We start from the raw sequence: 14477 nt of genomic DNA, 5'->3' as shown, positions 1-14477 counted from the left end.
GGATGCTATGGCCAATCAAGAGAATATTTTACGTCGTCTCACTTCCTTTGAACGGATTCAGAGACTGGATTCATTAAGGAATAAAAATAGAAACATAGTCTAGATGTCTATATTCGTAGGCAGCTGGGATACTCTATAGTTTATTCACGGGTAGACGAGTATCAATCATGCATGGAGTGAGCGAGTTAAGTTTTACGCATCACTGAGCAATATTCCAGCCTTATGACGGGGCCTATAATTTATGGACTTGGGATCACATAAGCCAGTGATCAACAACATGAGTATCGATCTACGCAGTTGGGATATGGTGTCATATTGGGTTAACCAAGTCAGCAACCTGACCTCCCGATTTCATTAGTTACCTTTTACGACAAGCAGAAGGGACTCATAAGCCATCTCTTCCCCATTCATCACTTATAAACGGAATTTGAATTTCTCAACTTTTGTTAGATATCTACCGTATACGGGACTGGCGTAAGTGAGTCAGGGAGTTGTCGATTTTTTCTCCACTCGTCAATCTGTTACACTTGCTGTTGTATAAGGAAGTTATAGTTTTTCGTCATCTGAGCCCAGTTCTTCGCCTACTACTTTAGTTATTCATTAGTTGCATTGAAATCTACCTACGCCCACGGATTCAAATCAACCTGGTACAGGTGTTTTAAGTACTCTGTATCACATACAAGAGTCAAAACGGCATAGCACCAGAATAGCTAGGTGATCTGTTAATTCCCTTCAACCAGACAACTGCAATCTGTAAGCAAGTCTTATTGAATACTTTTTTATGTAGACTGCCATGGCTTCTTTTGGTAGTGCACCATTTTAGTAGCATGATCTGCCCATCGCTGTAAAACTGCATCCATGGTTGATTTCATTCTTTCACTGCACTATTAACTCAAACATTTCTTTATAGTACGTGTTTCAGCATTCACTTTGTGGTTGGATTTTGCGATAATTATCAGTATTATCATCATTATTATCATTACTGAATTAGGATTACCACGGCTATTTCGAGACTAGCTACGGTTTAAATTAATCTGCTGCTTCACTTCAAATTTGTTACATGTTCAAATGACATTCTACGCACACACATACACTGACTCCCAAACCTGAAAGCATGTTTTCTCAAAGCTGAAGCAACACATCTGTTACTGTCAGGACAATCAAAGTCGGCTGTCATGGCGCCAAAGCGGTTCAGCTGATTGTCAAGAATACAGTTCATGAAGACACACCAAGGTTATCGTCAGGGGAATTAGCTCAAATGGTAGAGCGCTCGCTTAGCATGCGAGAGGTACCGGGATCGATACCCGGATTCTCCAGTTCTTTTTGCACTTATAGTCTTGTTATTTGTCTCTTTATGAATGTCATGAACAGGGGGACTAGCACACATGACAGAACGCCCCTTTTGCATACGGGAGGCGCTCGCACTGATACCCGGATTGGGCAAAAGAAATTCACTTTCTTTGGGGCTCAAATATGAACATTGCATTCAGTTGTCTCAGTCCGGTTCTACCCACTTCACATTTGTTACATGTTCAAATGACATTCTACGCACACACATACACTGACTCCCAAACCTGAAAGCATGTTTTCTCAAAGCTGAAGCAACACATCTGTTACTGTCAGGACAATCAAGGTCGGCTGTCATGGCGCCAAAGCGGTTCAGCTGATTGTCAAGAATACAGTAAATGAAGACACACCAAGGTTATCGTAAGGGGAATTAGCTCAAATGGTAGAGCGCTCGCTTAGCATGCGAGAGGTACCGGGATCGATACCCGGATTCTCCAGTTCTTTTGCACTTTATAGTCTTATTATTTGTCTCTTTATGAATGTCATGAACAGGGGGACTAGCACACATGACAGAACGCCCCTTTTGCATACGGGAGGCGCTCGCACTGATACCCGGATTCGGCAAAAGAAATTCACTTTCTTTGGGGCTCAAATATGAACATTGCATTCAGTTGTCTCAGTCCGGTTCTACCCACTTCACATTTGTTACATGTTTCAAATGACATTCTACGCACACACATACACTGACTCCCAAACCTGAAAGCATGTTTTCTCAAAGCTGAAGCAACACATCTATTACTGTGAGGACAATCAAGGTCGGCTGTCATGGCGCCAAAGCGGTTCAGCTGATTGTCAAGAATACAGTTAATGAAGACACACCAATGTTCATCGTAAGGGGAATTAGCTCAAATGGTAGAGCGCTCGCTTAGCATGCGAGAGGTACCGGGATCGATACCCGGATTCTCCAGTTCTTTTGCACTTTATAGTCTTATTATTTGTCTCTTTATGAATGTCATGAACAGGGGACTAGCACACATGACAGAACGCCCCTTTGCATACGGGAGGCGCTCGCACTGATACCCGGATTCGGCAAAAGAAATTCACTTTCTTTGGGGCTGAAATATGAACATTGCATTCAGTTGTCTCAGTCCGGTTCTACCCACTTCACATTTGTTACATGTTTCAAATGACATTCTACGCACACACATACACTGACTCCCAAACCTGAAAGCATGTTTTCTCAAAGCTGAAGCAACACATCTATTACTGTGAGGACAATCAAGGTCGGCTGTCATGGCGCCAAAGCGGTTCAGCTGATTGGCAAGAATACAGTTAATGAAGACACACCAACGTTATCGTAAGGGGAATTAGCTCAAATGGTAGAGCGCTCGCTTAGCATGCGAGAGGTACCGGGATCGATACCCGGATTCTCCAGTTCTTTTGCACTTTATAGTCTTATTATTTGTCTCTTTATGAATGTCATGAACAGGGGACTAGCACACATGACAGAACGCCCCTTTGCATACGGGAGGCGCTCGCACTGATACCCGGATTCGGCAAAAGAAATTCACTTTCTTTGGCGCTCAAATATGAACATTGCATTCAGTTGTCTCAGTCCGGTTCTACCCACTTCACATTTGTTACATGTTTCAAATGACATTCTACGCACACACATACACTGACTCCCAAACCTGAAAGCATGTTTTCTCAAAGCTGAAGCAACACATCTATTACTGTGAGGACAATCAAGGTCGGCTGTCATGGCGCCAAAGCGGTTCAGCTGATTGGCAAGAATACAGTTAATGAAGACACACCAACGTTATCGTAGGGGAATTAGCTCAAATGGTAGAGCGCTCGCTTAGCATGCGAGAGGTACCGGGATCGATACCCGGATTCTCCAGTTCTTTTGCACTTTATAGTCTTATTATTTGTCTCTTTATGAATGTCATGAACAGGGGACTAGCACACATGACAGAACGCCCCTTTGCATACGGGAGGCGCTCGCACTGATACCCGGATTCGGCAAAGAAATTCACTTTCTTTGGGGCTCAAATATGAACATTGCATTCAGTTGTCTCAGTCCGGTTCTACCCACTTCACATTTGTTACATGTTTCAAATGACATTCTACGCACACACATACACTGACTCCCAAACCTGAAAGCATGTTTTCTCAAAGCTGAAGCAACACATCTATTACTGTCAGGACAATCAAGGTCGGCTGTCATGGCGCCAAAGCGGTTCAGCTGATTGTCAAGAATACAGTTAATGAAGACACACCAATGTTCATCGTAAGGGGAATTAGCTCAAATGGTAGAGCGCTCGCTTAGCATGCGAGAGGTACCGGGATCGATACCCGGATTCTCCAGTTCTTTTTGCACTTTATAGTTTTGTGAAATAGTCTTGTTATTTGTCTCTTTATGAATGTCATGAACAGGGGGACTAGCACACATGACAGAACGCCCCTTTTGCATACGGGAGGCGCTCGCACTGATACCCGGATTGGGCAAAAGAAATTCACTTTCTTTGGGGCTCAAATATGAACATTGCATTCAGTTGTCTCAGTCCGGTTCTACCCTCTTCACATTTGTTACATGTTCAAATGACATTCTACGCACACACATACACTGACTCCCAAACCTGAAAGCATGTTTTTTCAAAGCTGAAGCAACACATCTGTTACTGTGAGGACAATCAAGGTCGGCTGTCATGGCGCCAAAGCGGTTCAGCTGATTGTCAAGAATACAGTTAATGAAGACACACCAATGTTCATCGTAAGGGGAATTAGCTCAAATGGTAGAGCGCTCGCTTAGCATGCGAGAGGTACCGGCATCGATACCCGGATTCTCCAGTTCTTTTTGCACTTTATAGTTTTGTGAAATAGTCTTGTTATTTGTTTCTTTATGAATGTCATGAACAGGGGGACTAGCACACATGACAGAACGCCCCTTTTGCATACGAGAGGCGCTCGCACTGATACCCGGATTGGGCAAAAGAAATTCACTTTCTTTGGGGCTCAAGTATGAACATTGCATTCAGTTGTCTCAGTCCGGTTCTACCCACTTCACATTTGTTACATGTTCAAATGACATTCTACGCACACACATACACTGACTCCCAATCCTGAAAGCATGTTTTCTCAAAGCTGAAGCAACACATCTGTTACTGTCAGGACAATCAAGGTCGGCTGTCATGGCGCCAAAGCGGTTCAGCTGATTGTCAAGAATACAGTTAATGAAGACACACCAATGTTCATCGTAAGGGGAATTAGCTCAAATGGTAGAGCGCTCGCTTAGCATGCGAGGAGGTACCGGGATCGATACCCGGATTCTCCAGTTCTTTTATAGTTTTGTGAAATAGTCTTATTATTTGTCTCTTTATGAATGTCATGAACAGGGGACTAGCACATGACATGACAGAACGCCCCTTTGCATACGGGAGGCGCTCGCACTGATACCCGGATTGGGCAAAAGAAATTCACTTTCTTTGGGGCTCAAGTATGAACATTGCATTCAGTTGTCTCAGTCCGGTTCTACCCACTTCACATTTGTTACATGTTCAAATGACATTCTACGCACACACATACACTGACTCCCAAACCTGAAAGCATGTTTTCTCAAAGCTGAAGCAACACATCTGTTACTGTCAGGACAATCAAGGTCGGCTGTCATGGCGCCAAAGCGGTTCAGCTGATTGTCAAGAACACAGTAAATGAAGACACACCAACGTTATCGTCAGGGGAATTAGCTCAAATGGTAAAGCGCTCGCTTAGCATGCGAGAGGTACCGGGATCGATACCCGGATTCTCCAGTTGTTTTGTGAAATAGTCTTGTTATTTGTCTCTTTATGAATGTCATGAACAGGGGGACTAGCACACATGACAGAACGCCCCTTTTGCATACGGGAGGCGCTCGCACTGATACCCGGATTGGGCAAAAGAAATTCACTTTCTTTGGGGCTCAAATATGAACATTGCATTCAGTTGTCTCAGTCCGGTTCTACCCACTTCACATTTGTTACATGTTCAAATGATATTCTACGCACACACATACACTGACTCCCAAACCTGAAAGCATGTTTTCTCAAAGCTGAAGCAACACATCTGTTACTGTCAGGACAATCAAGGTCGGCTGTCATGGCGCCAAAGCGGTTCAGCTGATTGTCAAGAATACAGTAAATGAAGACACACCAACGTTATCGTCAGGGGAATTAGCTCAAATGGTAGAGCGCTCGCTTAGCATGCGAGGGTACCGGGATCGATACCCGGATTCTCCAGTTCTTTTGCACTTTATAGTCTTGTTATTTAGTCTTCTTTATCTTTATGAATGTCACGAACAGGGGGACTAGCACACATGACAGAACGCCCCTTTTGCATACGGGAGGCGCTCGCACTGATACCCGGATTGGGCAAAAGAAATTCACTTTCTTTGGGGCTCAAATATGAACATTGCATTCAGTTGTCTCAGTCCGGTTCTACCCACTTCACATTTGTTACATGTTCAAATGACATTCTACGCACACACATACACTGACTCCCAAACCTGAAAGCATGTTTTCTCAAAGCTGAAGCAACACATCTGTTACTGTGAGGACAATCAAGGTCGGCTGTCATGGCGCCAAAGCGGTTCAGCTGATTGTCAAGAATACAGTTAATGAAGACACACCAATGTTCATCGTAAGGGGAATTAGCTCAAATGGTAGAGCGCTCGCTTAGCATGCGAGAGGTACCGGGATCGATACCCGGATTCTCCAGTTCTTTTTGCACTTTATAGTTTTGTGAGTCTTATTATTTGTCTCTTTATGAATGTCATGAACAGGGGGACTAGCACACATGACAGAACGCCCCTTTTGCATACGGGAGGCGCTCGCACTGATACCCGGATTCGGCAAAAGAAATTCACTTTCTTGGGGGCTCAAATATGAACATTGCATTCAGTTGTCTCAGTCCGGTTCTACCCACTTCACATTTGTTACATGTTCAAATGACATTCTACGCACACACATACACTGACTCCCAAACCTGAAAGCATGTTTTCTCAAAGCTGAAGCAACACATCTGTTACTGTCAGGACAATCAAGGTCGGCTGTCATGGCGCCAAAGCGGTTCAGCTGATTGTCAAGAATACAGTAAATGAAGACACACCAACGTTATCGTCAGGGGAATTAGCTCAAATGGTAGAGCGCTCGCTTAGCATGCGAGAGGTACCGGGATCGATACCCGGATTCTCCAGTTCTTTTTGCACTTTATAGTTTTGTGAAATAGTCTTGTTATTTGTCTCTTTATGAATGTCATGAACAGGGGGACTAGCACACATGACAGAACGCCCCTTTTGCATACGGGAGGCGCTCGCACTGATACCCGGATTCGGCAAAAGAAATTCACTTTCTTTGGGGCTCAAATATGAACATTGCATTCAGTTGTCTCAGTCCGGTTCTACCCACTTCACATTTGTTACATGTTCAAATGACATTCTACGCACACACATACACTGACTCCCCAAACCTGAAAGCATGTTTTCAAAGCTGAAGCAACACATCTGTTACTGTGAGGACAATCAAGGTCGGCTTGTCATGGCGCCAAAGCGGTTCAGCTGATTGTCAAGAATACAGTAAATGAAGACACACCAAGGTTATCGTCAGGGGAATTAGCTCAAATGGTAGAGCGCTCGCTTAGCATGCGAGAGGTACCGGGATCGATACCCGGATTCTCCAGTTCTTTTTGCACTTATAGTCTTGTTATTTGTCTCTTTATGAATGTCATGAACAGGGGGACTAGCACACATGACAGAACGCCCCTTTTGCATACGGGAGGCGCTCGCACTGATACCCGGATTGGGCAAAAGAAATTCACTTTCTTTGGGGCTCAAATATGAACATTGCATTCAGTTGTCTCAGTCCGGTTCTACCCACTTCACATTTGTTACATGTTCAAATGACATTCTACGCACACACATACATACACTGACTCCCCGTTAAACCATGAAAGCATGTTTTCTCAAAGCTGAAGCAACACATCTATTACTGTCAGGACAATCAAGGTCGGCTGTCATGATGGCCAAAGCGGTTCAGCTGATTGTCAAGAATACAGTTAATGAAGACACCCGTCACCAACGTTATCGTCAGGGAATTAGCTCAAATGGTAGAGCGCTCGCTTAGCATGCGAGAGGTACCGGGATCGATACCCGGATTCTCCAGTTCTTTTTGCACTTTAATAGTCTTGTTATTTGTCTCTTTATGAATGTCATGAACAGGGGGACTAGCACACATGACAGAACGCCCCTTTTGCATACGGGAGGCGCTCGCACTGATACCCGGATTGGGCAAAAAAGAAATTCACTTTCTTTGGGGCTCAAATATGAACATTGCATTCAGTTGTCTCAGTCCGGTTCTACCCACTTCACATTTGTTACATGTTCAAATGACATTCTACGCACACACATACACTGACTCCCAAACCTGAAAGCATGTTTTCTCAAAGCTGAAGCAACACATCTGTTACTGTCAGGACAATCAAGGTCGGCTGTCATGGCGCCAAAGCGGTTCAGCTGATTGTCAAGAATACAGTAAATGAAGACACACCAACGTTATCGTCAGGGGAATTAGCTCAAATGGTAGAGCGCTCGCTTAGCATGCGAGAGGTACCGGGATCGATACCCGGATTCTCCAGTTCTTTTTGCACTTTATAGTTTTGTGAAATAGTCTTGTCTCTTTATGAATGTCACGAACAGGGGACTAGCACACATGACAGAACGCCCTTTTGCATACGGGAGGCGCTCGCACTGATACCCGGATTCGGCAAAAGAAATTCACTTTCTTTGGGGCTCAAATATGAACATTGCATTCAGTTGTCTCAGTCCGGTTCTACCCACTTCACATTTGTTACATGTTCAAATGACATTCTACGCACACATACATACACTGACTCCCAAACCTGAAAGCATGTTTTCTCAAAGCTGAAGCAACACATCTGTTACTGTCAGGACAATCAAGGTCGGCTGTCATGGCGCCAAAGCGGTTCAGCTGATTGTCAAGAATACAGTAAATGAAGACACACCAAGGTTATCGTCAAGGGGAATTAAGCTCAAATGGTAGAGCGCTTTCGCTTAGCATGCGAGAGGTACCGGGATCGATACCCGGATTCTCCAGTTCTTTTTGCACTTTATAGTTTTGTGAAATAGTCTTGTTATTTGTCTCTTTATGAATGTCATGAACAGGGGGACTAGCACACATGACAGAACGCCCCTTTTGCATACGGGAGGCGCTCGCACTGATACCCGGATTGGGCAAAAGAAATTCACTTTCTTTGGGGCTCAAATATGAACATTGCATTCAGTTGTCTCAGTCCGGTTCTACCCACTTCACATTTGTTACATGTTCAAATGACATTCTACGCACACACATTACACTGACTCCCAAACCTGAAAGCATGTTTTCTCAAAGCTGAAGCAACACATCTGTTACTGTCAGGACAATCAAGGTCGGCTGTCATGGCGCCAAAGCGGTTCAGCTGATTGTCAAGAATACAGTAAATGAAGACACACCAAGGTTATCGTCAGGGGAATTAGCTCAAATGGTAGAGCGCTCGCTTAGCATGCGAGAGGTACCGGGATCGATACCCGGATTCTCCAGTTCTTTTGCACTTTTATAGTTTTGTGAAATAGTCTTGTTATTTGTCTCTTTATGAATGTCATGAACAGGGGACTAGCACACATGACAGAACGCCCCTTTGCATACGGGAGGCGCTCGCACTGATACCCGGATTCGGCAAAAGAAATTCACTTTCTTTGGGGGCTCAAATATGAACATTTGCATTCAGTTGTCTCAGTCCGGTTCTACCCACTTCACATTTGTTACATGTTCAAATGACATTCTACGCACACATACACTGACTCCCAAACCTGAAAGCATGTTTTCTCAAAGCTGAAGCAACACATCTGTTACTGTCAGGACAATCAAGGTCGGTTGTCATGGCGCCAAAGCGGTTCAGCTGATTGTCAAGAATACAGTAAATGAAGACACACCAAGGTTATCGTCAGGGGAATTAGCTCAAATGGTAGAGCGCTCGCTTAGCATGCGAGAGGTACCGGGATCGATACCCGGATTCTCCAGTTCTTTTGCACTTTATAGTTTTGTGAAATAGTCTTGTTATTTGTCTCTTTATGAATGTCATGAACAGGGGACTAGCACACATGACAGAACGCCCCTTTGCATACGGGAGGCGCTCGCACTGATACCCGGATTGGGCAAAAGAAATTCACTTTCTTTGGGGCTCAAATATGAACATTGCATTCAGTTGTCTCTCAGTCCGGTTCTACCCACTTCACATTTGTTACATGTTCAAAATGAAAGCATTGTACGCACAACACATACGTTACTGACTCCCAAACCTGAAAGCATGTTTTCTCAAAGCTGAAGCAACACATTCTTTTGTTACTGTCTCTTTATAAACGGACAATCAAGGGTCGGCTGTCATGGCGCCAAAGCGCAAAAGAAATTCAGCTGATTGTTGTTCAAGACCTATACGTTACGTAAATGAAGACACACAAGGTTATCGTCAGGGAATTAGCTCAAGGTGGTAGAGCGCAGCTCGCTTAGCATGCGAGAGGTACCGGGATCGATACCCGGATTCTCCAGTTCTTTTTGCACTTTATAGTTTTGTGAAATAGTCTTGTTATTTGTCTCTTTATGAATGTCATGAACAGGGGGACTAGCACACATGACAGAACGCCCCTTTTGCATACGGGAGGCGCTCGCACTGATACCCGGATTGGCAAAAGAAATTCACTTTCTTTGGGGCTCAAATATGAACATTGCATTCAGTTGTCTCAGTCCGGTTCTACCCACTTCACATTTGTTACATGTTCAAATGACATTCTACGCACACACATACACTGACTCCCAAACCTGAAAGCATGTTTTCTCAAAGCTGAAGCAACACATCTCGGTTACTGTCAGGACAATCAAGGTCGGCTGTCATGGCGCCAAAGCGGTTCAGCTGATTGTCAAGAATACAGTAAATGAAGACACACCAACGTTATCGTCAGGGGAATTAGCTCAAATGGTAGAGCGCTCGCTTAGCATGCGAGAGGTACCGGGATCGATACCCGGATTCTCCAGTTCTTTTTGCACTTTATAGTTTTGTGAAATAGTCTTTGTTATTTGTCTCTTTATGAATGTCATGAACAGGGGACTAGCACACATGACAGAACGCCCCTTTGCATACGGGAGGCGCTCGCACTGATACCCGGATTGGGCAAAAGAAATTCACTTTCTTTGGGGCTCAAATATGAACATTGCATTCAGTTGTCTCCAGTCCGGTTCTACCCACTTTCACATTTGTTACATGTTCAAATGACATTCTACGCACACACATACACTGACTCCCCAAACCTGAAAGCATGTTTTCAAAGCTGAAGCAAAGACATCTGTTACTGTCAGGACAATCAAGGTCGGCTGTCATGGCGCCAAAGCGGTTCAGCTGATTGTCAAGAATACAGTAAATGAAGACACACCAAGGTTATCGTCAGGGGAATTAGCTCAAATGGTAGAGCGCTTCAGCTTAGCATGCGAGAGAGGTACCGGATCGATACCGGATTCTCCAGTTCTTTTTGCACTTTATAGTTTTGTGAAATAGTCTTGTTATTTGTCTCTTTATGAATGTCATGAACAGGGGACTAGCACACATGACAGAACGCCCTTTGCATACGGGAGGCGCTCGCACTGATACCCGGATTCGGCAAAAGAAATTCACTTTCTTTGGTGCTCAAATATGAACATTGCATTCAGTTGTCTCAGTCCGGTTCTACCCACTTCACATTTGTTACATGTTCAAATGACATTCTACGCACACACATACACTGACTCCCCAAACCTGAAAGCATGTTTTCTCAAAGCTGAAGCAACACATCTGTTACTGTCAGGACAATCAAGGTCGGCTGTCAGGCGCCAAAGCGGTTCAGCTGATTGTCAAGAATACAGTAAATGAAGACACACCAACGTTATCGTCAGGGGAATTAGCTCAAATGGTAGAGCGCTCGCTTGAGCATGCGAGAGGTACCGGATCGATACCCGGATTCTCCAGTTCTTTTGCACTTTATAGTTTTGTGAAATAGTCTTGTTATTTGTCTCTTTATGAATGTCATGAACAGGGGATCAGCACACATGACAGAACGCCCCTTTTGCATACGGAGGCGCTCGCACTGATACCCGGATTGGGCAAAAGAAATTCACTTTCTTTGGGGCTCAAATATGAACATTGCATTCAGTTGTCTCCAGTCCGGTTCTACCCACTTCACATTTGTTACATGTTCAAAATGACATTCTACGCACACACATACACCGACTCCCAAACCTGAAAGCATGTTTTCTCAAAGCTGAAGCAAGACATCTGTTACTGTCAGGACAATCAAGGTCGGCTGTCATGGCGCCAAAGCGGTTCAGCTTGATTGGTCAAGAATACAGTAAATGAAGACACACCAAGGTTATCGTCAGGGGAATTAGCTCAAATGGTAGAGCGCTCGCTTAGCATGCGAGAGGTACCGGATCGATACCCGGATTCTCCAGTTCTTTTGCACTTTATAGTTTTGTGAAATAGTCTTGTTATTTGTCTCTTTATGAATGTCATGAACAGGGGACTAGCACACATGACAGATCGCCCCTTTTGCATACGGGAGGCGCTCGCACTCGATACGTCTGGATTGGGCAGCAGAAATTCACTTTCTTTGGTGCTCGCGCATGAACATTACATCTGAAGTTGTCTCAGTCCGCTCCCTACCTAATTTCACATTTGTTACATAAGTCCAAAATGACATTCTTACGCACAATACATACACTGACTCCCAAACCTGAAAGTATTGTTTTCAAAGCTGAAGCAACACATCTGTTACTGTCAGGACAATCAAGGTTTCCGCCGTCATGGCGCCAAAGCGGTTCAGCTGATTGTCAAGAACACAGAAAATGAAGACAATACCTCACGGTTATCGTCAGGGGAAGAAGCTCAAAATGGTAAAGCGCCTCGCTTAGCATGCGAGAGGTACCGATCGATACCCGGATTCTCCAGTTCTTTTGCACTTTATAGTTTTGTGGAAATAGTCTCGTTATTTGTCTCTTTATGAATGTCATGAACAGGGGACTAGCACATTACGACAGAACGCCCTTTGCATACATGGGAGGCGCTCTCCGTAATCGATAATTCCGGGATTGGGGCAAAAGAAATTCACTTTCTTTGGGGCTCAAATACAAACATTACATCTCAGTTGTCTCAGTCCGGTTCTTGTTCCACTTCCACATTTGTTACATGTTCAAAATGATGGCTCCACGCAATTCTCAATACATACACTGACTCCCCAAACCTGAAAGCATACTTTCTCAAAGCTGAAGCAACACATCTAAAGCATTGCCAGGATAATCAAGGTCGGTTGTCATGGCCAAAGCGGTTCAGTATTGATTGTCAAGAATACAGTAAATGAAGATAATACCCAAGCTTACCGTCAGGGGAATTAGCCTGTACCGGTAGAGCGCTCGTTTAGCATGCGAGAGGTACCTGGATCGATAATTCGATTCTCCAGTTCTTTTTGCACTTTATAGTTTTGTGAAATAGTCTTCTTATTTGTCTCTTTTATGAAATGTCATGAACAGGGGACTAAGTACACATGACAGAACGCCCCTTTTGCATACCACGGGAAGTGCCTGCACTGATAATTCGGACAAGGCAAAAGCGAACTCACTTTCTTTGCGCTCAGCCACGAACACATTACATTCAGTTGTTCCCAGTCCGGTTCTACCCATTTCACATTTGCTACATGTTCAAATGACATTCTACGAACACACATGTATTAATTGACTCCCCAAACTCTTGAAAGCATGTTTTCAAAGCTGAAGCAAGACATGTGCCAATTGCCAGGACAATCGCCAGGTCGGCTGTCATGTACAAAAGCGGTCTTCAGCTGATTGTCAAGAATACAGTAAAACAAAGCACACACCAAGGTTATCGTCAGGGGAATTAGCTCTAAATGGTAGAGCGCTCGTTTAGCATGCGAGAGGTACCGGATCGATAATCTCGATTCTCCAGTTCTTTTGCACTTTTGGCAGTTTCGTGGAAATAGTTCCGTTATTTGTCTCTTTTATGAACGTCATGGTCAGGGGACTAGCAATAATACGACAGAACGTCCCTTTGCATAATACGGGAGGCGCTCTCGCACTGATAAATTCGTATTGGGCAAAAGAAATTCAACTTCTTTGGTGCTCAAATATGAACATTACATCCAGTTGTCCTCGCAGTCCGGTTCTACCCACTTCACATTTGTTAGCATGTTCAAAATGACATTCTTACGCACACATCACATACACCGACTTCCAAACCTGAAAGCATAGTTTTCTCAAAGCTGAAGTAACACATTCAGCCACGGTCAGGACAATCAAGGTCGGCTGTCATGGCGCCAAAGCGGTTCAGCTGATTGTCAAGCATCATGCAGTAAATGAAGACATACCTCAAGGTTATCGTCAGGGAATTAGCCTGTAAAATGGTAGAGCGCTCGCTTAGCATGCGAGAGGTACCGGATCGACAATCGGATTCTCCACTTCTTCGCACTTTATAGTTTTGTGGAATAGTCTTTAAGCTAGTTTGTTCTTTTTATGATCGTCATGAACAGGGGATTAGCTAATATCATGACAGAACGCCCTCCCTTTTTGCATACGGGAGGCGCCTTCGCACTGATACACCTCGGATTCGGCAAAAGAAATTCACTTTCTTTGGGGCTCAACATATGAACATTGCATTCAGTTGTCTCCAGTCCGGTCTCTACCCACTTCACATTTGTTACATAAGTTCAAATGACATTCTACGCAATACCACATACACTGACTCCCTAAACCTGAAAGCATGTTTTCTCTCAAAGCTGAAGCAAATACATCTGTGTTACTGTCAGGACAATCAAGGTCGGCTGTCATGGCGCCAAAGTAATTCAGCTGATTGTCATTGAACACAGTAAATGAAGACAATACCTCAACGTTATCGTCAGGGAATTAGCCTGGAATGGTAAAGCGCTCGCTTTAGCATGCGAGAGGTACCGGATCGGGATACCCGGATTCTCCAGTTCTTTGCACTTTATAGTTTTGTGAAATAGTCTTGTTATTTGTCTCTTTAAGGAATGTCATGAACAGGGGGACTAGCACAGCAATGCGTAACGCGGG

The 14477-nt window shown here is 44.2% G+C and overlaps 16 non-coding genes across 16 annotated transcripts; all 16 read left to right on the top strand.

Moving 5' to 3' along the window:
- The first annotated feature begins 1243 nt into the window (after positions 1 to 1243).
- On the top strand, positions 1244 to 1316 carry Trnaa-agc. Its single transcript has one exon. It is a non-coding gene; the product is annotated as a tRNA-Ala (tRNA).
- Positions 1317 to 1711: 395 nt separating this feature from the next.
- Positions 1712 to 1784, top strand: Trnaa-agc. The gene has a single exon. It is a non-coding gene; the product is annotated as a tRNA-Ala (tRNA).
- Positions 1785 to 2181: 397 nt separating this feature from the next.
- Trnaa-agc lies at positions 2182 to 2254 on the top strand. The gene has a single exon. It is a non-coding gene; the product is annotated as a tRNA-Ala (tRNA).
- Positions 2255 to 2648: 394 nt separating this feature from the next.
- Positions 2649 to 2721, top strand: Trnaa-agc. The gene has a single exon. It is a non-coding gene; the product is annotated as a tRNA-Ala (tRNA).
- A 393-nt stretch (positions 2722 to 3114) lies between these two features.
- Positions 3115 to 3187, top strand: Trnaa-agc. Its single transcript has one exon. It is a non-coding gene; the product is annotated as a tRNA-Ala (tRNA).
- Positions 3188 to 3581: 394 nt separating this feature from the next.
- Positions 3582 to 3654, top strand: Trnaa-agc. Its single transcript has one exon. It is a non-coding gene; the product is annotated as a tRNA-Ala (tRNA).
- Positions 3655 to 5023: 1369 nt separating this feature from the next.
- Trnaa-agc lies at positions 5024 to 5096 on the top strand. Its single transcript has one exon. It is a non-coding gene; the product is annotated as a tRNA-Ala (tRNA).
- Positions 5097 to 5489: 393 nt separating this feature from the next.
- Trnaa-agc lies at positions 5490 to 5561 on the top strand. Its single transcript has one exon. It is a non-coding gene; the product is annotated as a tRNA-Ala (tRNA).
- A 404-nt stretch (positions 5562 to 5965) lies between these two features.
- Positions 5966 to 6038, top strand: Trnaa-agc. Its single transcript has one exon. It is a non-coding gene; the product is annotated as a tRNA-Ala (tRNA).
- A 405-nt stretch (positions 6039 to 6443) lies between these two features.
- On the top strand, positions 6444 to 6516 carry Trnaa-agc. The gene has a single exon. It is a non-coding gene; the product is annotated as a tRNA-Ala (tRNA).
- Positions 6517 to 6925: 409 nt separating this feature from the next.
- Positions 6926 to 6998, top strand: Trnaa-agc. The gene has a single exon. It is a non-coding gene; the product is annotated as a tRNA-Ala (tRNA).
- A 409-nt stretch (positions 6999 to 7407) lies between these two features.
- Positions 7408 to 7480, top strand: Trnaa-agc. The gene has a single exon. It is a non-coding gene; the product is annotated as a tRNA-Ala (tRNA).
- A 399-nt stretch (positions 7481 to 7879) lies between these two features.
- On the top strand, positions 7880 to 7952 carry Trnaa-agc. The gene has a single exon. It is a non-coding gene; the product is annotated as a tRNA-Ala (tRNA).
- Positions 7953 to 8841: 889 nt separating this feature from the next.
- Trnaa-agc lies at positions 8842 to 8914 on the top strand. The gene has a single exon. It is a non-coding gene; the product is annotated as a tRNA-Ala (tRNA).
- A 407-nt stretch (positions 8915 to 9321) lies between these two features.
- On the top strand, positions 9322 to 9394 carry Trnaa-agc. Its single transcript has one exon. It is a non-coding gene; the product is annotated as a tRNA-Ala (tRNA).
- A 935-nt stretch (positions 9395 to 10329) lies between these two features.
- Trnaa-agc lies at positions 10330 to 10402 on the top strand. Its single transcript has one exon. It is a non-coding gene; the product is annotated as a tRNA-Ala (tRNA).
- The last annotated feature ends 4075 nt before the right edge of the window (positions 10403 to 14477 follow it).

This window comes from Haliotis rubra, unplaced genomic scaffold (assembly GCF_003918875.1).
Source record: "Haliotis rubra isolate DU_JTF1 unplaced genomic scaffold, ASM391887v1 Scf1256, whole genome shotgun sequence".
Classification (NCBI taxonomy): domain Eukaryota; kingdom Metazoa; phylum Mollusca; class Gastropoda; order Lepetellida; family Haliotidae; genus Haliotis; species Haliotis rubra.
This window is presented reverse-complemented; position numbering and strand designations above follow the sequence as displayed.